This window comes from Pleurodeles waltl, chromosome 10 (genome assembly GCF_031143425.1).
Source record: "Pleurodeles waltl isolate 20211129_DDA chromosome 10, aPleWal1.hap1.20221129, whole genome shotgun sequence".
In the NCBI taxonomy this organism is placed as follows: domain Eukaryota; kingdom Metazoa; phylum Chordata; class Amphibia; order Caudata; family Salamandridae; genus Pleurodeles; species Pleurodeles waltl.
This window is the reverse complement of record NC_090449.1, coordinates 927978049-928004028: the sequence shown is the minus strand read 5'-3', so window position 1 is coordinate 928004028 and position 25980 is coordinate 927978049. Positions and strand designations below refer to the sequence as shown.

The window sequence follows — 25980 nt, the reverse complement described above, 5'->3', positions numbered from 1 at the left end:
AACCGAAGGGCTCACACGATCAAGATCTGCCAGTTAGAAATTATCTAGGCTAAAATGAGTGCCTCCTTCAAGTAAAATGTTTTTACCTATTCTAAGTCCCTCAGTTTTGTTTCTTAAACCGTAATTATACCGATGTTTCTACCCTTTCTTTAGAAAACTAATTACAGGTTTTGAGCAGGCAGGGTCAGCTTAAAGGAGCCACATTAGGTCTGGCTGCATAGTTTCTCCAGAATGATACAGCCATCAACAGGTCAGACATCCGGGCTCGACGATGACAGACTCCCCATCAATGACGATGACCTCCTCGGCCAGGAAATCCACCTTTTCCTGCTCAGAGCTTTTTCCCCCAGCATCGCTGGCTTCACTGAAACCATGTCCAGTGGCTCCCCAATGACAATGACGCCTCGGCAGACACAGTCTGCTGCCTTATTCCGCTGAACTGTTCCTTCTGGACTTTTCTTGAAAATGTCTTTCAAGTTTGAAGGTAAGCCCAAGAACGGGCCCTATCTACCTCGTATATTCGACCCACACTCAATCATGGTTGGCCTCAGCTTTTGACTTCCCCTGGTCTTGTGCAACCAGATGTCTGCAAACAGTGCTATAATCTGTTACGCACTAGTTGCCACTAAAAACTTTTAATATTCATAACTCTGGTTCTACTGATTCCATTTAATTTGCTTTGGTGTCATTTCATTTATTACAATTTCCTCTTTTTTAAATTGGTGTGCGATTTTTGGTGTTGTGTTTTCATCTTATTACTCTTTGGCTGCTGCATAAATACACACGCAGTGCCTCTAAATTAAGTGTGACTGCTTTTTGTGTGAAACAGAGGTTAGTTTAGTGGCTTTTGTCACCCTGACAAGGTTTGCAGTTGCTGCTTGAGTAGGGTTTTCACCTCCCCCCAATAATAACCCAATTTCTTAGAGTAGGTGTTTAAGATATAGTTGACGTTTGTTTTGTGAGGAGCGTGCAAGACATTTGACATGATTGAACAACAATGAGCGTCTTCCTTCTCCAAGTCTCTTACGGGTTCAGAAGCCTTTCGAGACCAGCATGAATTATTGTTCCATGGATGTGCTTTGATATTTATATACAGAAAGGCATAAGGGTATTACATTTGCCTAGTAAGAAGGTTCCCTTACTTAAAAACCTGCAAGCAGTTACCATACAAAATGAGATACATTATGTCATGTCTGCAGTGATGGTCTTCCAATACAGCATGACATTTGCAAAGCTAGACATGTGGTATAATGATTCTGAAAGGTCAAAATGCAGGAATCTGTGATATTCGGAAAGCACCAGAAAAATAGTTTGGCTTTCTTTTGATAAGGTAGTTCAGTTTCTTTAAATACATGAAATTGCTAAATTTATCTTAGCACATAATTTTCATATGTGAGGAGTTTTAAGGAGGATGTGTTAATTACAACACATATTAGGGTTATTCATGAAAGCGTTTTTCATTATGTAAAGTAGCACTGGTTATCATAATCACAAAATATACCAAGTCTGTAACCAGAGATCTTGCCACAGAAAAAGGATCCCACACCAAGTTAGAAAAATAGAGTGATTTTGTATAAATAAAACAGGACCACAATTACAAAAATCCAATTGATAAGACCAGAAATATGCAATTTTAAAGATTTCAGTGACAATAGCCCCAAACGAAAATGATATCTGGTCACACGGGATGGGACAAAGTCACAAGTTTAGGCCAACCATGATGGAGCATGGGACAGCTACAAGGGACCCAGTTAATACCAGCTGAACAAAGTGATTTAAATACTGGTTTGCAGAGTGTTGCGAGGATCTGTGTTGAAGATGTGTCATGCGGCTAAGGCGATGCATTGGGTTGAAGGTGTGACAAGGCTGCAATGTGAGGTCATGTGTCAATTCTGTCGATGACAGCTTGCGACGCGAAGTCTGGCATCGGCAATGTGGTGCACTGTTGGAGCAATGTGTTAGTTTCAAAGAGCTGTGAGACTGCAATACGGAGTCCAGCGTTGTTGTTGAGGCTGCAGTCAGAGAGGGATGTGAAGGCCTGAACAGATGGTGCATCATGCAGCAGCAGTTCTGAAGAGGCTGCAGGCTTCAAAGATGATGCTGGTCTTTCCAATGGGTCCATTCCACTCAGCATTGTGTCTGTATTGCTTGGGGTTGTGTCGTGCAGCAGAGGAGATGCATCAGTACCACTGGGTTCACATTGGCTGGCAGAGCACCTTAGGTCCACCTCCAAGGGTCCAGGGCTGGGTGGCAGAAGGGTAGACTCAGTGATGGCAGATTCTAGGTGCTCGGACTTTAGGTTGTTGGAGCCTTCTGTTCCTGAAGTTCAAGTCAGGAGGCCAGCCAACTATCCTTGGAGTCACTCTGGGGTCCTGGGTTTAACACATGTAAGTCCAATCCTTCTCACCCAAGCAAGAGGGTAGAAGGCAGCAGGCCAGCAGAGCAGGACATCAGCCCTTCAGAGTAGCAGTCCAGTAGAGTGCCAGTCCTTTCAGAAGCACAGCAGTCCTTCTTCCTGGAAGAGTATCCACGGGTCCAGAAGTGTACTGAAGAGTTGGTGTCTGAGGTCCAATATTCATATGCAATTGTGCCTTTGGAGTGAGGAGAAGCTTCTAGAGGCTTTTGTTTGAAGTTCACATGTGCCTTGCCCTCCTGGCCCTAGCTCTAGACTGACTACAGGGGGTGTGCAGCCCTTTATAGGGAGGCAGGGGACAGCTTATTCAAGGGTAAGTGGGGCTGTGCCCAGCTTCTACCTCTCGTCCTGCCAGTGATGGCACATCCATGAACACCTATGCTCTATATTGCGTGTGGCTGTCCAGGAGGAAGACATGAAGCCCAACTGTCAACTACACCCAGTCATGTGACCCAAAGACAGACTGCAGACACCAAATGGCTAAGGCAGGCACATGCCAACTTTCTAAAATTGACATTTTCACAATTGCAATTAAAAATCCAACTTCACCATGAGTTGGTATTTTTCATTATAACTCCAAAGACACCAAACATGAACTGGTCACCTGCTCCCATTTGGAAATTACAGCTTATTAAATGTAATGAGGTAACTCCAATGTAACTCAAAATGGCTAAAAAGTCAGTTAGTGAACTAGTCAATAATATTGAATTAAAAAAATTATAACAAATGCATGCAAAAGGTTATTTGAATTGTTGTGTGTGGATTGCATGACCCACCTTTTGGGACCACTCTGTGGCCCTTTTGATGATGACATAGTAGAGTTAGTGTGTATGGTATGTGCCAATCAACCTAGTAGAAGGGATGCTTGTAATGCCATCTTTGTACTTCTGTGCTATCAACAGTGTGGGTGTACCAGCACCATCAGCAGTGCTTAATTTGTAAAAGAATGATTGAATGTGTCCAGAGCTCTGCTCAGAAGCCCGTATCCGGTGTTAATAAATGGGTCTCTTTAATCCACTACCAGACACTGGCTGACCCTTTATCTCACGCTTGCCAGTTCCTGCTTTCTCCCTTTATCATTGTTTTTCTATCTAACTTCTTCTTCCTTCTTTCCTGTTTTTTGGGTTTTCTCTCTCTTTCTCTTGTCCATATCCGATGAGGGAAGATAAGTGCTGGTCCCCAAAAATGAGTGCCTGTGGCAACCACTGGCTCATATTCAGCACTGGTCATTTTCCTGTGAAGTGACTATGTGAACTTTTGTCATACTCAGCACCTTCACTACTTCCACCACCATTGTTGCCTTGCCGTCATGGAAAAGCTTGTGGGTTACAGACAAATTTAGGACCAGCCTTTTGCTGGTTCTTTAATTGGCAGTGTGGCTGGTGGGCATTTAAGGAGCTTCATGAGGTTATGGTGCTGTATGAAATCCCTTTGCTACCACTACTGTGCCCAAGCTTTGAAAGCCTTCAGTGGCAGTAATCTGCAACCTCTTCATTTTGCTAATGCAGAGTGCACTGACAACTCTGCTTCCTCCTATTATGCCAGCAGTATAAATGAATCACTTATCTGCAGGGGCCAGTGGTTATTCATTCAAAGGGGATCTATGTATAAACAAAATGTATTGTTTCCAAATACCATTTTTTATCATCTGATCTATTACATATTCCAAATGTCTGTGTCTCTTCTTTAGGCACTGTTTCCTGAATGTTGCTGAACTTGGCTTGAATAGTCCATTCTGAAAAAGATTCCAAGGATTAAAGTGGCCGAAGTTTGAACTTCTCACCATGTCTTCATCATCTATGAGCTCCACAGAAGAGTCAGGTGAGCCTTAAGTGCATGCATCTCTTGTTACCCCGAGATCATTTCTTATTTTGTTTCTGTAAACTCTATATCTTCGATCTTGCTATGGCCAATGCAAGTATTGTTGATCGCAGGGCATGCAATGTGTACGCCTGTGGTTGCACTGAAGAAAAGACAAACCAAATATGTAGGTTTTCAATTTCTTCCACATTTTAATAGAAACATCTAGTGCTCAATATTGGTTTCAACATGTTTGCTTTGAAAAATTAAGGGCCTGATTTAGCGTTTGATGGATGGGTTACTCCTTAAAAATGTGACAGATATCCGATCCACCTAATACAACTGCATTATTTCCTATGGTACTTGTAATAAGGTGTGATATGTGTTACTTTTGTGGCAGAGTAATCACAAAATTGTGAATCAGTAATTTTTGCTGTCAAAAAGCAAGGGCATGTTGCTTAAATACAACAACAACAACAACAATCGGATTTATAGAGCACAACTACTCACCCATACGGTTCTTATGGTGCTAAGGGGGCGGTTGTCTGCGATTCAGTCAAAGAGTCAGGTCTTAAGGTCCTTCCTTAATTGAGGCAATGATGGTGACTACCTGAGGTGAAGAGGCAAGGGGTTCCAGCTCTTTGCCGCGAAGTAGGCGAACGATCTTCCTCCGGTCGAGGTCTTCCGTATGTGAGGTATGGTGGTTAATGCCTGTTGAGCGGAGAAGTCTGGTGGGGGTGTAGAAGGTGATGCGGTGGTTGAGGCAGGTGGGCCCTTGGTCGTGGAGAGCCTTGTATGTATGGACGAGGAGTTTAAAGTTGATCCTTTTCTCAACAGGAAGCCAGTGGAGGTCTCTTAGGTGTTTGGTGATGTGCTCGTGGCGGGGAAATCCAGGTTGTGTCTGGCGGATGCATTTTGGATGTGCTGTAGTTTCTTCATGCTCTTCTGGGTTATACAGGGCATTGCCATAGTCAAGTCTTCTGGTGACCAAGGCATGGGTTATGGTTTTGCAGCAGTCATTAGGGATCCATTTCAAAATCGTCTAGAGAAGTCGTAGAGTGTGAAAACAGGAGGGTGTGATGCGTTGACTTGGTGGGTCATGGTGAGTGATGAATCCAGGATGAAGCCAAGGTTGCGTACGTGGTTTGTTGAGGTGGGGGGGTGCCGAGAATAGCAGGCCACCAGGAGTCGTCTCAGGCTGATGTGGAGGGTCCCAGGATGAGGAACTCGACTTCATTCTGGAATATAAATATTGATTATAATGAAACACCTAGTGCACACGCTTATGTTCTACATACATTGTATTTTAAAGACCACATTCTACTGTACAAAGCTTCATACCACCTGATTTCATATCCTGATTGGAAGATTTTGTTTATTATTTTTTTCATGAAATTTTGTTGCACAATCGCCTTGGACGTCAGAAAGTTCTTGTGACAGTAAATGCTTTCCAAAAGTTCTAAAATGGCTAGAGTCACATGTGAATTGAGCTATGGGATGAATTTCTGAATTTTTTTTTACTGCTGTGATTTGGTATGACTGTGTTGCTACTAAAATGATTTCCGATGTTATTGGATTTGAAACACTATTGATGTTTTTGTGGATGTGGGTTTCTCATTTTTTGTACACTGTGTATAGTACCACACCTCTCACAGCCCAGTCCTCTTGCAGTTTGTAGAGTTCACTTTGGTTAATGCCATTCTTTCACATTTGCAGCGCTGAATCTTCAACCGTACAGCGCAAATCATACAAGGTTTGCACAGCCCTCACTTTTAGCTAAATTACCCGAGTTAACGCCTCATACTGAGACTGAGGCAAAAATAAGGTGAGTACCCAAAAGTCTTCATAACAAAAATGTAAATAAGAAGTTACCTGCAAGAGTGGCTGTGTACTCAAAAGAAAAGCACACCCATCTCGCATAGTACATACAGTCAGCCCAGTAGGAAGGAGACCTCTGTGTATGCTTTCCCGGTAAGTCGATGGAAACATCTGCAAACAATGAAACGTGTTTCATACTAAAGTTGGCCTAGATGAAAGCAAGTACCGATGCTAAAGGTAAACTGACTTCTGTCAACCCACCTAAGACACTATGGCCGTGATTTATATGTTTTTGCGCCGTATTAGCGTCATTTGTTTACACAAAAGCGGCGTAATAGTTTGTAAGTTTACGCCGCTATTGCTTCAAAAATGACGCTAATGTGGCGCCAAAGAAGTTTAAATCAGGGCCTATATACCTATTATTTCCTGCACCCTATAAGGAGGTGGTTTGCATCTTTTGCTCAAATAAATAGGCGGGTTTGTACACGCAACTATTCGGGCACTCGTGCAGACATTAAAAGGCTTCCCACATAGGATCAGAGCAAATACAACATTCTGCCAAAAATGCAGTCCGCCATGGTGGATCTATACTGTCTATCTGAAAATGTGCACCCAACGGTGATGTGTGAAGGAAGCACTATACAGATGCTCCAATGCAATACAATTCAATGCAACCTGAGGCTTGCTAGCAAAGGAAACAAAGTGAAGAATGCAATGCATATGCTAAAACACGCGTGAAAGATGTTTTTACCGCTGTTTTAATTTGAGCTAGAGATGTGAAGAACAAAATTAAGCACACAGCAGGCACTGAGACTACCACATGTGTTGTATTTGGAACAGCATTCTTTGCCCAGCTGTTGACGATAGCATTGTCATGATTATCTTCAGCATCTGACCACCGGGGTTGGGCTACAGCAATTATTGGTGAAGATTTTCAAGGCATTGCATGCTTCGTTATTCATTATTTTAACACATTTACAAAGCTTTGAGTGTTTTTTATGGCTTCTCGGTATATCACATTTCATGCTAAATTGAGCAGTAAAGACTGGCAGTGTTCAGTCCTTCCCCAGTCCTGAAAAGGATTATATATGTACCTCGTAATGCTGCGATTACATAGCGTACAGGAGAAAGTGATGTATTAAAGTTACAGGCATATGTCACTGTGTGCTAACATCTTAATTGTGAGTATACATGCCGGAGGGATATGCAATTGGGATTTTATACTAAAAACTGTTGCCCCGACAAGTAACAGGTGGTATGCCAGAGCACACAGGTGTTGGAACACTAATGTTTTTTTTAAAGAAGTTACTTTTTACTTATTCTGAAATATAACGAGCTGGTAAACAAAACACCTATATGAACTTCCCTTGGGCTGAAACGCTGGTTATCTGATGCAGCACGGGACAAAGGCCCAAATTTAAGGATGGCCTTACCCCAGTGGTGGCCTGCTGACTTGGGTGACACCCCCAGAACAGCAGGACACACCAAAAATAAATCTGGGTGGCATAATAGATAATAGCCTGAACTTGGAGGCACAGATTAATAAAATATCAGGATCACATTTCCATTATCTGAAAAGGCTAATTAAAATTCTTCCCCTGGTGGCCAAACAAAACCAAAAAAGATAATTCAAGCAACTATTTTATCTAGGCTTGATTTTTGTAATGCTCTGTACTTAGGGTTGTTAAAAACTGCTATAACCCAGCTACAGAGAATTCGGAATTGGGCTGAGAGACTGCTTACAGGGATAAAACGGAAACAGTTGGTTTTACAGTGGTTATCAGTTGACAAAATAATTCACTTCAAGGTCATCTGCATAGGTTTTAAAGCATACTATCAGTTGGACCCAGAAGTGATAATGGAAAAAATTAGGATCTATTCTCCCAACTGTTCACTTTGATCTGCAAATACCTCCTCATTTATGGTTGCCCCAATTAAGCAGATGCAGAAAGGGGACTCCTAGATTAGGGAACATCCCCCTGCTGCAACTGAGCAGGTAAACTAACCTTCTGAAAGTTTGTAAGGAATTAAAAACATGGCTATTTCTACAACTGAGTTCTAGTTTTGATGTATTTTCAGACGTTTAGCACCGGAATACCAATTTGCACTTTATAAATTCTATCATCATCATCGCTTTTTCATATCTGTTTGTGATTTAAACAAAATAGTTGTGTATTTGTTTGATAAATACTTTTTTCTGTATTTGTTCTGTATTTTGTGTGGTTCAAATTATCAGAATTGCTTAAGTTGGGGTCCACAGCTTCCGTTTATGATCTTGTGGGGGTTTGTGGATTCCAGTAATGATTCAGTGGGGGTCGTTGGGTTCCAGTAATGATCAAGTGTGTGTACAAAGAAATCAAAAGGATAAAAAACACTGGTCTGTGTTATCATGGATTGTGGTTTAAAACATATGTCATAAGCCACTGTTTTGATCAATTCTTTAAAAACAAATTTGGAGGGACAATCCTCATAATTCTCTTGAGGTGATTAACTTACTCATTCGGTGCAAAATGGAAATGTTGTGGGAAATCATTCCAGGGTTGCATTTGGTTTTAAGTCTACCCAATGGTTGGAGCTGGTTCCTGCATGAAATGGTAACCATGCACTGTGTTTCTTTTTTTATACATTTTATTTCTGATTTTTGAATTTGTCCTTGCTAGGCCTGAGCCATGAATGAAACAAGCAATTCACTATTTCATCATGTCATAGGAAAGACACATACGTACTGATGATTTATACATCATGATTTCAATTGCATAGCACAACAGGGATTGTAGAAGAGAGGCAGATCACTCAAAGGAGATGTTTATAATTCAGGAATATCCTGCTATCACCAAAGCTTATGTTGAGTTCAACATAATCTACGACATATGGATGACAAGCTATACAGCTATTCAGCATAAACCCCCAGCTGAGTATATGTGCTGCTCTTTTGGGTCTCCTCTGACAGTTTTCAGACACATTTTCTCCTCTTCTGCCCCATACCCCATTCCCATTTGCCCTCCTGAGAAGCCTCCCTATGCAGTCAATGAATAGCAATGCAGGTTTGGCTCATAATAACCCCAGCCATACAAATGTATGTTGAAAGCCGTTGTTTGTTCTTTTCGGTGATTACAGTTAGTGAGCATTTTTAGGTGCATGTTTCAGGGGGATGGATGTAATTTTAGATACGTTTCACACAATACATTCCCAGTAAACTGACAGCTCCCTGCAGAATTATGTCATGTGAAAATGTTCCCCACAGCTCAGGCATAAGAATGACTTCTCTGGGTATATTCTACAGAGCTTTGATCGATGATCAACATATGTACGGTGAAGAATATTAAAATGTATTAATTTAAATCTTCCCTTGCTCTCAATTTTCCCTACTTGGCAACACAATTTTACTCACTCAGCGTCCATAATCGGTGCTTGCACATCCCGTTCCCATCAAATTTTACCCTTGGCAAGCAGGCAGGCAGAACACTCAGCACCCGGGGACAAAGATCCTCACATGTCACGTCTGTCCTGGCTCAAGGGGCTGTCACCACCAACTGAGAGTCAAATAAACGGATGTGACTAAAAGGCAGAAGCTGACGTTTCAATGGGAGGAAGAAGGGTCCATGCGTTCTTATCTTTTGGGCAAGCATAGGAATCACTGCAGGGATCCACTCATCCAGCCACCCTCTAGAACCAGAAGAAACACCTAGGCACCAGAGGGAGCTCCAAGCCAGGTTCCACAGAGCTCATCAATAGGCTAAGGCAAGGGCCTCTGATAATGGTCTCTGCACGGCATAGGCATGCAGCCAGGGGCTAGCCCCTTTACATTTACAGCTTCAATCTGGAGTGGCATATGGACCCCCCCATCACGTCGAGAGCTCCTGTTCATTCAACACTATAGGTTTCTCCCTCTGAGGAGGGTTCCATCAAAGGGAGTCCACAGATTGGCACAAAAGGGCAGTCGCTCCAGGCACACACAATCAGACAAGCAATGTGCCCAGACTCCGGGTCCCAACCAGAACAGGGTTCACTCAGTCTCCAGTGCTAGGTCTCAGTGAGTTTGAAGTTGGTAGCAGGTCTAACCCTAACCACATTCAGACATACATCCTCTCTCTTGCATTTCAGTCCTCAGAATGCAGGGGCACGATGGCCAGTGCACAATCTAGGGTAGGCTAGAGCAGTTATGACAAAGTCAGTTGGGGCTGCTGCCCAGCACCGGGCCATTGACTTTACCAACATTCGGTGCCCTGACAGGTCCCTGCTGTCATTTAGGCAGGGCCTACAAGTTGGCTTGCCCTAACACGGCAGGAAATGTTGTTTTTAGGTTTCATATTAATTTCAAGGCCATATCAACGTAAGCATGGCTCTACTCTAAGCAACGTCTACAGGTCTCAGTGTGGTTCCCTGAGTGGTCCTCATCAGTGAGGAGCAGAAGGCCCCAGCACTCAGTAATTCTGGTTGAGCACAGGTAAAACCCAGGCCAGAAGCATCTCAACCCAACAACCACAAGCAACAATGCTCGAGGTGTTTCTTCCAAACAGAGACCAGAACCATGTCTTCAAGCTGGATTACTGGAGCCCCTAGCACCTCTCTATAGACTGGGGGGTCCCACTGCAGTTCATTTCCTGTAGGAGGGAACTAGGTTGTTAAAGATTTTAGGGGGCTGCATCAGGAGCTCCTGTTCAGTATGTCCTGTCAGCCACGATATTCTAGTATTCACTATGTTAGATAGTGACATTGAAAGTGTGATGGTTCTGACATTACCTGTGTTGCTTGCCTGCTGTTCTAATATTTTATTGTAAGCAGCACTAGTAATGGCAAAGGCAAATGTACTTAAAATAAGAATGAAGTGAGTTTTCCATTCATGATGCATTCTTCACATTTTGCTTGTAATATTTTCAGTATAGAAACATTCTGCAGGGAGGTCTTGCTATGCAGTTTGTGATGCTCTTAATACAAAATCTATTCTGCAGTGAGGTCTAGGACTGCATCTTGTAAAGTGTTGCATGCATGATGCACTCTCTGAGGAGTCATGTCTTTAGATTGTAAGGTGCTGTATTGATGGTGCACACATGCCAAAGATATAGTGGTCTACCTCGGATGGTGAAATATGTTTGTTGTGATTTTGGCTCAGTGTGGATAGCACTTGCTACTCATATGCCTAAGGACATTGTCAAAACATGACAAAAGGCCTTGTCACTTTTCTAGGTTTACAGGGTTGGCATTGGGCGTATACTATTCCAACATATTCTGCTAGAAACACAGACATTTAAGTTGACCAGATTTAGAGTGTCAGTGGTAGAACTCTCCATATAAAAGAGCTGCTCTGCACCTTAAACTTGGGAACTACCAAGAGTTCTCACCTTCTTTCTTTGCATAATTTATGCAGCACTCTAGGTCTGTATGGACACTGTTTGGAGTTTACACTGAATGCTCTGTTGTGTCTGGACAAATATCTATGCTTCTCTGAGGAGCTCAAAGAGGATGAGACATATGCCAAAAGCTGAGGTTAGTATTCCCGGTTGGCTTGGATGTATTCTATCAAACCAAAGCTGTAATGCGGTGCCTGGAATGGTAAAATGTGTTTGTCATTTTTTGGCTCAGCGTTTATTGCACTTGCTAGTCCTATACTTAAAGACAGTGCCAAGAAATGGCAAAAAGCATTGTCACTTTTCTTACTACTCAATGTAGGTGCCATTGGGCTTAGCAGACATTTGAGCTGAGCAGATTTAGAGAGCTGGAGTGGTATGTTAGATTGCTTCATAAAAAGGAGGTCCTCTCCAAACTTGAGAACTACTCAGAGTTCTCTACTTCTTTTTCCTATATGTATATACCTACATGCATATTCATATCAACTTCTTTATAATATTGGAAAAGTATGCAGAAACTGGACATTTTAATTTCAGTTAAGAATACCCATACTGGAAAGACTGTCTACAATCTACAAAGTGGATATTTTGCCAAACTCCAGGAAGGAACAATGATGGAGAAAAAAAACTCAATGTCACAGTTTGTCTATGGAAACAAACAGAGCCTATTGAAGAAATCCATCAAGTGTCTCTAAATGTTATTTAAAAAATGCACTAATTTTTCTTGTGCTGGATTGACTGTCATTTGCAAACAACAAGCTGAAAGATACAGGATCAATATTGAGTGGCTGATTATATGCAGAGGATTGGTACATTTTACACTCGCCTGTCCCAAACAAATCATTTGGGCCTTGTAGATAATTTGATTTAATTTTAGGAAAAGCTTAGGGATATTAGAAGAAAAGTATCTGATTTGCCCCTTAGCAGCTGAATTGAATAGAGCAGAGGAGGCTCTGAAAAGAGCTATTGGTTGCTGCATCTATTTTCAATATGACATAAACTACCCCAATGCTTAACAGGAATCTTCTACGTGGTTTAGACCCTGATATTCTAAGGATCTTAAAAAGTCATTTAGAATTTGCAAAAAGTCTCATCTGCCAAGCTCACAGTTGTCTCACCCTCTTTAGTGCTGAAGTAAATGAAGTGGTATGCTTTTGCCAGTAAGGCCTGAGCTTCCTCTCTCAATTAAAATCTTTGACAAACAGCACAATTGCCTCAGGCCCAATGGCCAATTTAGATACAAATTCCTGTCCTGTTTAGGACGGTTGTTCTTTTGTATGTTTTTCCTGTCTGAAACCATCACAGAAGGTCTGAAACCCCAAATAGGATACAAAAAAAACTACCCCATCCACTTTGGGAGTTTTTTTAACGGAAAAAAACTTTGCTCAGCAGTCATATCATACCTGGTGCCCAATTTGTAAAGATTCAGGCCCTCATTACAACCCTGGCGGTCAAAGACCGCCAGGGCTGTTCTGGAGTTTGTGCCGCCAACAGGCTGGCGGTACAAACTCAGGCATTACGACCGCGGCAGAAGCGCCGCGGTCGCACTGCTGGGACCGGCGGTTTCCCACCACTTTTGTCCCGGCGGATTTAATCCTCCAGGATTACGAGTCCCCCTCCCGCTAGCCTTTTCATGGCGGTATGAACTGCCATGAAAAGGCTGGCGGAAAGGGGAGTCGCCGGGCCCCTGGGGGCCCCTGCACTGCCCATGCCACTGGCATGGGTAGTGCAGGGGTGCCCTGCCACGGCCCCATGGAGCTTTTCTCTGTCTGCATAGCAGACAGTGAAAAGCGCGACGGGTGCATCTGCACCTGTTGCACTGCCGCAACACCACCGGCTCCATTTGGAGCTGGCTCCTGTGTTGCGGCCGAGATCCCCACTGGGCCGGTGGGCAGAAACCAGTTTTCCGCCCGCCGGCCCAACGGGGATCTCCAAATAGGCACTGTGGGAGTGCGACCGCATTGGCGGCCGCACGGCGATTTCAACTTGGTGGGCGGCGCTTGCGGCCCCCAAAGTTGAAAGGAGGGCCATAGTGTCTTCATGGTGGCACTGATGAAGGCACAGAGATCTTCGCCTGCCCAGGGAATCTCTAAATAAGGTGAGGATTTATCCATCAGGGGTGGAGGCCATAGCCTTCACTGACTTACCCAGCTGGTGGGCCACCTGCCGTACTTTGATTTGGATTTTAGGGCTTTGTTTGAGCGTTGGCAGTATTTAGTGTTGTGCTGGTGCTGCTTCTGATCTGAATGACTTCTATTTGGGAGTCTAGTCTGGGAACAGGGGCAGTTGCCTGAGATCCTAGAAGTGGTCTTTTAAGATACAGGAAGAGCTGAGAGAATCCAAAAAAGCTCCAAATCTTATGGGGTCAGAGTGGTCCCACCAGTCTTTGTGGACTGAGTGAAGTTATATATATTTTTTTAATTCTTATAGGAAAGGGGGGGTCTCATTTCAAATTAAAATAAGGTTAGCTTGGTAATAAAAAAACGTTTTTAGGGATGTACAAAGGGATTTTCCTTGAGAGATCTTGGTGTACAAAGCTAAATATAAGAATATCACTTGTTTACTTTGCAAGTTTTGAGGTTTGGAGAATGATTCAAATTCGACCTAAAATAGAACCATGGTGTTGCAAATGGCTTTCTGTAAGCTTATAATTTAAAAGCTTCGCCAAAGTATGCAAGGTGAAGAGATATGAGTTTGTGAATGTGCTATTAGTAGGGTGTCAAAGAATGCCTATTTTTATAGTAGAGTTCCCCTAATTAGCAACAGAAGGCATTGTGTGCCGGGGCTGTTTCAGCTGTCAGTAAATTAAATCTGGAACTGCAAGGCTGCTTGCTCATAAGCGCTCTGAATAGGAGAGCGCAAGTGTTAGGGTAATAAGCACGGGTTGGCAAGGAGGTTTTGTATTATCACCTGAGAAACCAGCCAAGAAAATAACACAGATAATTGTCATCATTACCATTAGAGTATGCCCAACACAAAAATATACAGAAAAGATGCTTTGAAACACACATACTTCCAAACAATGTTTGATGTGGCTAAAGAAAGAACATGTTAGGTATTTTGAATTAAAATTTCCTGATGTTATGAGTGTGGTATGTGTTGCAGAAAATGATTTTCTTTAAATGTGTTGACAGATGCTAAATTATATAGTGGAGTGGAGGGATATTTTTCTGGCAAATAAAAAGAAATGTGAAAGAGAATGCCGCAGTAGCTTTATTTCCATGTTGCACCATGTGACACTTCATGGACTGGAATTGTTTGAGACTGCAAGAGCAATCATTGAGACTGCAAGAGCAATCATTGTTAACTACCTGGTTTCCAAAGTCAATGGAGCCCATGCAAACATAGTGGCTTATTTTCAGAAGAACAGCAAAAGTGAGTTTTAAGGGAGAGAAAACAGCAGGTTTGAAAAGAAAGCATGTATTTTGGATTTTGAAAGAACTGGTGTACAACCAGATAACTCAAAATGAAGAAGAATTCGTGGTTACATTTACTCATAGGCTTTTCGGTGAAAATTGCATAAACATTTAATCAAGCGTGTGCTATTAAGAAAGAAGAGATGATATTTTGGACGCTAGGATGTTGGATGTTTAGGTACGCATTACTAATTAATATTAGACATTATAATGTATTGAAAAGGGCATTCCTGTTTTTTGCTGTTTTTCTCGCATTATGATATAGGGCAGCACATTAAATATAAAGAGCAATTCTATTTGAGTTATATAACAAGCGTATCTATTTGACATGCGAAGTCTGGATTTTTGAGTTAACACTTATGCTGAAAATCAAATAAGGATATCTTCAATTTCTTCTGGCTGTTTCAATTTCCCGTTAAAAGGCCGTGGACCAAAGGAGATCTTGGAACCCATGGGTAAATTCTTTAACTAGAACTAGGGACTGTACCCGATTATTTCTTAACTCATGAGGGACCCCATATTAACATTCTGCGTCACCCATATTGTACAGGAGGTCAAACGTGATTATTTTATTTTTCCCTGATATGTATGTAGTCATCTTAATTAAGCTCTTCATTCAATGTTTCTGATGTATTCTTGATTTTTTTATTACTTTTACCTTTTCTTATCCTTTCTCTTGTTTTCCTTTCTTGCACTTTATGTCATTTGTTTATGTATTTTTAATCTTCATTTCAAATAAGTTTCTCTTTGTTTTGCATTTCTTCCCGTGTGATATTGCTTTATGATTTGCTTTGAGTTACCTCTTTTTCTCTTTTAATGTTTCTTGGCTCATGTTTCCAAGCTTTTTGTACTTTCTTTTTAGATTTTTGCCCAAATACTTGTTTATCGTTACAGCTAATCTTAAAGATAATAATAGGTACTTGAGTGGATGCAGGATGGTTTGGTAATGAGGTTTGAGACATTGCTATTTCTTATGGGTTTGAGTTCTTGCTCGAGATTCATAATTGAGAAGGAGGAAATGGCAGCCTGAAGATGATATGAAATCAAAGGGTGATCATAGGATTTGAGTGTAGCTGTGCAGGAATGCTGCAGCACCCCCATAACTAACCGTGCTGGACTTCAGAAGGTGACTAAGCAATAGAGATGTCCTTAAATTTTGTCTTCAGCTTATCGCGTATGCAGTGTGTTCAGACAGTGTTCTGAAAATTGTAAGTCGAGATGAGTATGTAAAGTGAACTATGTCTTGCTTGAGGGTGTAGGATTTTTTTTTTTTTTAACATTACAGAATTTAAATACAAGTACATGGACTGTACAAATATTTCAAAATATATCAGCAATTAAGAAAGCATAAATTAATCGCTTTTTTGTAAATCTGAAGTGTTAAGGAAACCAGCTTTTGACTAAGATCAAAACAAATGAGGACTCTAAAACTAGTGATAGGCAAATTATAATTATTTACTGAAATCAGATTTCCACACAGTGTATACAGAATTAGGAGTAAAATGCATGTCTATATATATTTAGTGACCATTTCAATGAAAAGGCACTGCCTTTTAATAACAGTGCGCTACTAGACATGCTTTGGAAGTATATTTGTGACAGTATGCTTCAAATATATGCCCCGGCTACAACCACGCTCCTGCTACTCTCCCACTGAATGGGTGTGGCTCATTTGCTACACTTGTTCTTTGTGTGATGCTTGGATTTTTCACAGTCCCTGTGACTTGGGTGATGTAACACTGATGGCAGCAGCCCCACTCTGAAATGTATTCTGCAAACCCTGAGGGTGATGGGCCCAAGTTTCCTTTGACCGCAGTTCAGAATTTCACAATCTTGTTTGTGTGTGGATCGAGATTGAAATCATTGCCTGCGTTTGATGTGAAACCTGTCTGGTCACCCTTTTTGTTATTAATACTGTGTACATTCTGTCTTGGGTTTCGTGGAAAACCTCTGAATTGGCACTTCTGAAGGAGACAAAGGCATTGGTTTGCAGAGAGATTTGTATAATCCACCTTTCCTAGGGTGTTTAATTGTGGATGCTTTTTGCCAGTTTGTGTACTAGCCCCAATGCCCAACCAGCGTATGTATTTTTTAGGAAGTTGAGTGAAAGTTCAAGTTAACCTTCCTCAGTTTTCACTACACCACTATGTGCAACCAGTGACACTATTAAGAAAATGAAAGTGTCATGGTTCCCTTTCTGAAATGTATTTTAAACCACTGCTAAAAGTATGCTTCCACTTTTTTCTACTTTTCAACAAGTGACGCCTATTTTATAGTTTGAAGAAACACATCAGTTTATAAAAATCTGAGAATCTGTGTTGCGATCAGCTCTTGAAATTCAGGGCCTAAGTGCTGTTGAAGATGGGGTGATCCAAGTGCGCCTCAATCATATTTTGCATATTTACTGTCAACGAAACAATGCAGACCCCAGTACTAAATAAACTAATAAAGTTAGGGTCACTTGCTTAAAAAGGAAAATGTATTTAGTATGTATATTTCAAGCTAGGTACCACTCTTTAAACCATGTGGCGGCCTTTCTATGTATTATCACTTCCCTACAAGTAAAAATAGTTTATAATACCGTGTTTCATTCTGCAGATGAAAAAATCATGCCAACCATATCCATAAAACATAAAAAATAGTATTACATATTGTAAACCCAAATAGTATTTCCACATTTTGGTTCGATACATTTTGCAAGGCCTGACTTCTTTGTCACAACTCTGTTGACATGCTAGTGTTCTCAGATCTCATAGGAAGAGTGTGTTCAATCGCAAGGTCATTCCAGAAAGTACAAGGTAATGCTTTGGACTCTAGGAACCAATAAAGGGCCACTTTTTAGTTTAACTCCAAGACTACCATGCAGAACTCGGGGAATCTGTAATTCCGTGCCCAGTTCTTCAGTAAGGACCTGATTTGCCACTGGCCTTTCACACAGAGATTCTGGTGTTTTCAGTAGCTGAAATCTTTATATGTGAAATTAACAAGATCTAAGGTATTTCCATGGATCTCATAATTCTGAGGGGACTGATAACTATTGTTACCAGCCCTATCAAAATCAAGAGATAACTTGGAATAAAAGCCCTAGTACGGCCTTAGCAGCTAACTTTCAAGACGAGCATCATTAATCAAATTGGCACTTTGATAAAACAACTTCCAGCTACAAATAACTCTTGTTTGGGTGGAAGTATTTTTCATAACAGCAGCAGAAAATAGATCTCTGCATTGCTGGATGCATCCCGAGGCCTTATTAAACTCCTGCATGCGCCATAATCTTTTTACATTTTGGAATCAGCCAACCTATGTTAAAGTGTAGAGTATCCTCGCCAAGTTATGTGGGGAGCAATTTATAATTTTGGATTACTCCTCTTGCTGGTTGATGCAAGAAAATGGGTTACTACTTGTGGAAGATGCAAGTCCTTCCTAAGTAATGTCAAAAATCAGGTTAGGCCGAACTCTCAAATTAAATAATTGAATGTAGGCTCAGCTCCCCCTACGTTTGGCACAGAATAGACCTCCTTAACTGAAGGAAAAAGGTGTACTTAGCATTACCAAAACAGTTCAAAGTTAAAATACAACACATTAAACCCCCCCAAAGCCAATTTCTAAAACTAGAGAATAATGTTTCACCAAAACAAACAAAATCCATATGATATTGTTAAAGATTAATAGTAAAAAGAACCAAGAAAATGTAAAGCGCCAATCAAAATTCACTGTTTATGGTTGAGAAAACCTAGACATGATTTCAGGTCAACCATGATGAAACAAACGCTGGATATCTTAACTACATTGTCTCATTTACCTCATGAATTAGTCTCTGAAAATTAAGTTGAAACCCTTCAGCGGGGAAAGGCAGCAGGCTCTATCTGTCAAGGTCATCTTAAAGTTGCCAAGCTAATGAACTGGCACCCGTTGAAGCCGTTGGTTTTGTCAGGAAAAACTCAGAGAGGGACAATTCAAATTTTGTGACCACTAAAGACTCTCACTGGGCAGATACTTGTCGCACCTTCAACTCATCAAATTTGTATACGACAGACTTTGTCTAGGAATGGACGGTCCATAGACCATGGCTTTTCTTATGTCTTGCCCTTAAACATCTGACTCTACCTGCCTTACAAGTGCGCCGAACATCACTGATAATTCACAACATGAAAATGAATTTATCATGGGTCGATTCTATGCCTTTACTGGAAGTTAAACATAATAACATACATTGTATAGGACAGGGCTGTAATAAGGATTGTATTCCAGTGTATGTGAAGCTATTGATGCCAGTAACCTGTGAGATCTACCAACAAAGTGGGAAGGAATTAAGGGGATGTGAGTGTGGTGTTTATATATGATATGTACTTTTAGGAAAGACCAGGCAGCAATTTCGTTCCTGAGTTAATGCACATGACACATTTTTGAATTCAGGACAATTGCATCAGGCTGTCAGTAAGCAAATCAACATCACAAAACAAAACAAAATGATGGACGGAGTGTTGAAACTTTTCAAACATTCATCCCCAGTCACAGATCTGGGTTTAATCCAATGTTATTTTGCTTGCCACGTCACCCCTGTTTGGACCCAGCCATATGCAAATCAGACTTGACCCTGTTCCCAATGGGAACAGTCCAGCCCGAACTGCTAGGCCCGGTTCTCCCTGGACAGGAAACAAGCATCCTGGGAACGGTTTCAGGGTATCACCCTTCACCAGCCAGGCTAGCTTGAATCCAGTGGCGCAGCGAGCAAGGGACCCACGTCTGGGCATACCCCTGCCACTTAGGGCGCACAAAGCAACATCACAAAACAAAACAAAATGATGGATGGAGTGTTGAAACTTTTCAAACATTCATCCCCAGTCACAGATCTGGGTTTAATCCATCGTTATTTTGCTCGCCACGTCACCCCAGTTTGGACCCAGCCATATGCAAATCAGACTTGACCCTGTTCCCAATGGGAACAGTCCAGCCCGAACTGCTAGGCCAGGTTCTCCCTGGACAAGAAACAAGCATCCTGGGACCGGTTTCAGGGTATCACCCTTCATCAGCCAGGCTAGCTTGAATCCAGTGGCGCAGCGAGCAAGGGACCCACGTCTGGGCATACCCCTGCCACTTAGGGCGCACAAAGCAACATCACAAAACAAAACAAAATGATGGACGGAGTGTTGAAACTTTTCAAACATTCACCCCCAGTCACAGATCTGGGTTTAATCCATCATTATTTTGCTTGCCACGTCACCCCAGTTTGGACCCAGCCATATGCAAATCAGACTTGACCCTGTTCCCAATGGGAACAGTCCAGCCCGAACTGCTAGGCCAGGTTCTCCCTGGACAGGAAACAAGCATCCTGGGACCGGTTTCAGGGTATCACCCTTCATCAGCCAGGCTAGCTTGAATCCAGTGGCGCAGCGAGCAAGGGACCGACGTCTGGGCATACCCCTGAACTCTGATGAGCTCTTGCATTCGTTATCTAAGGAATTCCCCAAAGCAGAGACCCTAAATAGCCAGAAAAGGAGGTTTGGCTACCTAGGAGAGAGGATAGGCTAGCAACACCTGAAGGAGCCTATCAGAAGGAGTCTCTGACATCACCTGCTGGCCCTGACCACTCAGAGCAGTCCAGTGTGCCAGCAGCACCTCTGTTTCCAAGATGGCAGAGGTCTGGAGCATACTGGAGGAGCTCTGGGCACCTCCCACGGGAGGTGCAGGTCAGGGGAGTGGTCACTCCCCTTTCCTTTGTCCAGTTTCGCGCCAGAGCAGGGCCGGGGGATCCCTGAACCGGTGTAGACTGGCTTATGCAGAGATGGGCACCATCTGTGCCCATCAAAGCATTTCCAGAGGCTGGGGGAGGCTACCCCTCCCCAGCGCTGAAACCTTATTCCAAAGCGAGAGGGTGTAACACCCTCTCTCTGAGGAAGTCCTTTGTTCTGCCTTCCTGGGCCAAGCCTGGCTGGACCCCAGGAGGACAGAAACATGTCTGAGGGGTTGGCAGCAGCTGCAGTGAAACCCCGGGAAAGGCAGTTTGGCAGTATCCGGGTCTGTGCTAGAGACCCGGGGAATCATGGGATTGTCTCCACAATACCAGGATGGCATTGGGGGGGCAATTCCATGATCTTAGACATGTTACATGGCCATATTCGGAGTTACCATTGTGAAGCTATACATAGGTAGTGACCTATGTATAGTGCACACGTGTAATGGTGTCCCCACACTCACAAAGTCTGGGGAATTGGCCCTGAACAATGTGGGGGCACCCTGGCTAGTGCCAGGGTGCCCACACACTAAGTAACTTAGCACCCAACCTTTACCAGGTAAAGGTTAGACATATAGGTGACTTATAAGTTACTTAAGTGCAGTGTAAAATGGCTGTGAAATAACGTGGACCTTATTTCACTCAGGCTGCAGTGGCAGGCCTGTGTAAGAATTGTCAGAGCTCCCTATGGGTGGCAAAAGAAATGCTGCAGCCCATAGGGATCTCCTGGAACCCCAAAACCCTGGGTACCTCAGTACCATATACTAGGGAATTATAAGGGTGTTCCAGTATGCCAATGTAAATTGGTAAAATTGGTCACTAGCCTGTTAGTGACAATTTGGAAAGAAATGAGAGAGCATAACCACTGAGGTTCTGATTAGCAGAGCCTCAGTGAGACAGTTAGTCATAACACAGGTAACACATACAGGGCACACTTATGAGCACTGGGGCCCTGGCTGGCAGGGTCCCAGTGACACATACAACTAAAACAACATATATACAGTGAAATATGGGGGTAACATGCCAGGCAAGATGGTACTTTCCTACACAACCCCCCCCCCCCCCAAAACGAAGGACAATAAGACTAGCCATGACCTGATGAGTCTTCATTGTCTAAGTGGACATATCTGGAGAGTCCATCTGCATTGGAGTGGGTACTCCCAGGCCTATGTTCCACTGTATAATCCATTCCCTGTAGGGATATGGACCACCTCAACAATTTAGGGTTTTCACCTTTCAGTTGTTTTAGCCAAAGTAGAGGTTTGTGGTCTGTCTGAACAATGAAGTGAGTGCCAAACAAGTATGGCCTCAACTTCTTCAGTGCCCAGACCACAGCAAAGGCCTCCCTCTCTATGGCAGCCCAACGCTTTTCTCTAGGGGTCAACTTCCTGCTGGTAAAAGCAACAGGTTGATCCTGGCCCTCAGAATTAAGTTGTGATAAGACTGCCCCTACCCCTAATTCAGATGCATCAGTTTGGACAATGAATTTTTTGGAGTAACAGGGGCTTTTCAGGACAGGTGCAGAGCACATGGCCTGCTTCAGCTCCTCAAAAGCTTTCTGACAGCTAGCTGTCCACAATACCTTTTTAGGCATTTTCTTAGATGTGAGGTAATTAAGAGGGGCTGCAATGGAGCCATAGTTCTTTATGAACCTCCTGTAATACCCAGTTAGGCCTAAGAAGGCTCTCACCTGGGTCTGAGTTGTAGGGGGAACCCAATCTATAATAGTTTGGATTTTCCCCTATAGTGGTGCAGTCTGTTCTCCATCTACCAGGTGTCCCAGATAAACCACTTTCCCCTGCCATATCTGGCACTTTGAAGCCTTGATAGTGAGGCCTGCCTTTTGCAGGGCCTCCAAAACTTTCCATAGGTGGACCAGGTGATCATCCTAGCTGGAGCTAAAGACAGCTATATCTTCTAGATATGCTTCACTAAAAGCTTCCAGCCCTTGCAGGACTGTGTTCACCAACCTTTGAAAAGTGGCAGGTGCATTTTTCAATCCAAAAGGCATTACTGTGAATTGGTAATGGCCTCCAATGGTTGAAAATGCTGTTTTTGCTTTTGCATCCTCTGATAACTTGATCTGCCAATACCCTGCAATCAAATCAAAGGTGCTTAGATACTTGGCAGATGCCAGTGTATCTATTAGCTCATCTGCCCTGGGTATAGGGTGAGCATCAGTTTTGGTTACCTGGTTGAGACCTCTATAGTCTACACAAAACTGCATTTCCTTCTTTCCATCCTTGGAATGAGGTTTTGGTACAAGTACCACAGGAGAGGCCCATGGACTTTCAGAGTGCTCAACCACTCCCAGTTCAAGCATTTTCTGCACTTCTTGCTTTATGCAGTCTCTGACATGGTCAGGCTGCCTATAGATCTTACTTTTGACAGGCAAGCTGTCTCCAGTATCTATAGTGTGCTCACACCAAGAAGTGGTGCCTGGCACAGTAGAGAAGAGTTCAGAAAACTGACCCAGGAGATTTATGCAGTGGTCTTTCTGCTCAGCAGTAAGACAATCTGCCAAAACTACACCTTCCACTAGAGCATCTTGTTCTGTGGAAGAGAAGAGATCAGGGAGAGGGTCACTCTCTTCTTCCTGTCCTTCATCTGTTGCCATGAGCAGGGTGAGATCAGCCCTGTCATAGTAGGGTTTCAGGCGATTGACATGGAGCACCCTAAGGGGACTCCTGGCAGTGCCTAAGTCTACTAAGTAGGTGACTTCTCCCTTCTTTTCAACAATTATGTGGGGTCCACTCCATTTGTCTTGGAGTGCTCTTGTGGCCACAGGCTCCAGGACCCACACTTTCTGCCCTGGTTGGTACTGAACCAAAACAGCCTTCTGGTCATGCCATTGCTTTTGGAGCTCTTGGCTGGCCTGAAGGTTTTTTCTGGCCTTTTTCATGCACTCAGCCATCCTAGATCTTAGGCCAAGTACATAGTCCACTATGTCTTGCTTTGGAGCTTTTAACGGTTGTTCCCAACCCTCCTTAACAAGTGTTAGAGGACCTCTTACAGGGTGTCCAAATAGGAGTTCAAAGGGGCTGAAGCCCACTCCTTTTTGGGGTACCCCCCTGTAAGCAAAAAGGAGGCAAGGTAACAGGATATCCCATCTCCTGCGGAGTTTTTCAGGGAGTCCCATTATCATACCTTTGAGAGTTTTCTTAAATCTCTCCACCAGTCCATTTGTTTGTGTATGATAGGGTGTGGTGAACTTGTATGTCACACCACATTCCTTCCACATGGCCTTTAAGTAAGCAGACATGAAATTGCTTCCCCTGTCTGATACCACCTCTTTTGGGAAGCCCACCTTGGAAAAGATTCCCAGGAGGGCCTTTGCCACTGCAGGAGCTGTAGTGGTCCTTAGAGGAATTGCTTCAGGATATCTGGTGGCTTGGTCCACTACCACCAAGATAAACCTATTGCCTGAAGCAGTAGGAGGGTCAAGGGGGCCAACTATGTCAACCCCTACCCTTTCAAAGGGAACCCCAATCACAGGCAGTGGAATAAGGGGTGCCTTTGGAGTGCCACCTGTCTTGCCACTGGCTTGACAGGTTTCACAGGACTTACAAAATTCCTTTGTGTCCTCTGACATTCTAGGCCAATGAAACAAGGGGACAAGCCTGTCCCAAGTTTTCATTTCCCCCAAATGTCCAGCTAAGGGAATGTCGTGGGCTAGAGTTAGGAGGAACTTTCTGTACTCCTGAGGAATCACCAATCTCCTGGCAGCTCCAGGTTTTGGATCCCTTGCTTCAGTGTACAAAAGATTATCCTCCCAGTAAACTCTGTGAGAGTCACTGACATCCCCATTTGCTTGTTTGACAGCTTGCTGCCTTAGACCCTCTAGTGTGGGACAGGTATGCTGTGCCACACTCAGCTCCTCCCTGGCAGGCCCCCCTTCACCCAAAAGCTCAGCAGTGTCTGCTTCCAGCTCCTCTGGTGTATGTTCTGCACAGGGTGGAAATTCTTCTTCCTGAGAAGTTGAATTCACTGTAGAGGGAGGGATAGTAGGTAGTGATTTACCTTTACTAACCCTAGCTTTAGGGAGCACTTGGTCCATTCTTCCAGGATCCAAGTCACCCTGTCCTTTTTGCTTTTTGGCCTGAGCCCTGGTTAAAGCAAAAATATGCCCTGGAATGCCCAGCACTGCTGCATGAGCCTCCAACTCCACATCTGACCAAGCTGATGTCTCTAAATCATTCCCTAGTAGACAGTCTACAGGTAAATCTGAGGCAACCACAACTTTCTTTGGACCAGTAACCCCCCCCCAGTTGAGATTTACAACAGCCATGGGGTGGCTAAGTGTATTGTTATGAGCATCGGTTACTTGGTACTGGTGACCAAGTAGGTGTTGTTCAGGGTGGACCAGTTTCTCTATTTCCATGGTAACACTGGCACCTGTGTCCCTGTAGGCCTGAACCTCAACACCATTTATTAGGGGTAGTTGCTTGTAGTTATCCATATTAAGGGGACAAGCAACCAAGGTGGCTAAATCAATAGCCCCCTCAGAGACTAACACAGCCTCTGTGGTCTCCCTAACAAGACCAACCCCAACTAAATTACCAAAAGTGAGCCCAGCTACTCCCTTGGATTGGCTATTAGTAGGTTTGCTCCCACCACCACTGCTATTACTAGGGGCAGTAGGTGTAGCAGCAGGGGTTGTAGTGGTAGGAGGCTTGGTGCTTTTCTTTGGACAACTGGGATCTGTTGTCCAATGGCCTTTTATTTTACATAAATAGCACCATGGTTTCTTTTCTTTGTTTTGATTTGAAGAGGATTTGGGCCCACCACCCTCACCAGAGTGTTTTTGTGGGCCTGATGAAGACTCATTTTTAGATTTGTCCCCACCCTTGTCAGAAGACTTACCATCCTTCTTCTTGCCATCCTTGTCACCCCCTGTATGAACTTTTCTGTTCACCCTTGTTCTGACCCATTTGTCTGCCTTCTTTCCCAATTCTTGGGGAGAGGTCAGATCAGAGTCTACCAGGTACTGGTGTAACAAATCAGACACACAATTATTAAGTATATGCTCTCTCAGGATTAAGTTATACAGGCTTTCATAGTCAGAAACTTTACTGCCATATAACCACCCCTCCAAGACCTTCACTGAATGGTCAGCAAAGTCTACCCAGTCTTGTGAAGACTCCTTTTTGGTTTCTCTGAACTTCATCCTGTACTGTTCAGTGGTTAAGCCATAACCATCTAGGAGTGCATTCTTAAGAACTGTAAAATTATTGGCATCACTTTCCTTTATAGTAAGGAGCCTATCCCTACCCTTTCCACTGAAAGATAGCCATAGGATAGCAGCCCACTGCCTTTGAGGGACCTCCTGTACAATACAGGCCCTCTCAAGTGCAGCAAATCACTTGTTAATGTCATCCCCCTCCTTGTAAGGGGGAACTATCTTGTGCAGATTCCTAGAATCATGCTCTTTTGCAGGATGACTATTTGGAA

The 25980-nt window shown here is 43.2% G+C and overlaps 1 long non-coding RNA gene across 2 annotated transcripts in view; it reads left to right on the top strand.

The window, feature by feature from the left end:
- The window catches only part of LOC138262032 (uncharacterized), a 1156543-nt gene that overhangs the window by 365577 nt on the left and 764986 nt on the right, over positions 1-25980 (top strand). For both annotated transcript variants that reach the window (XR_011199189.1, XR_011199190.1), the window contains exon 3: positions 4104-4234. This is a non-coding gene — a long non-coding RNA (uncharacterized lncRNA). The remainder of the gene's footprint in view (positions 1-4103; positions 4235-25980) is intronic.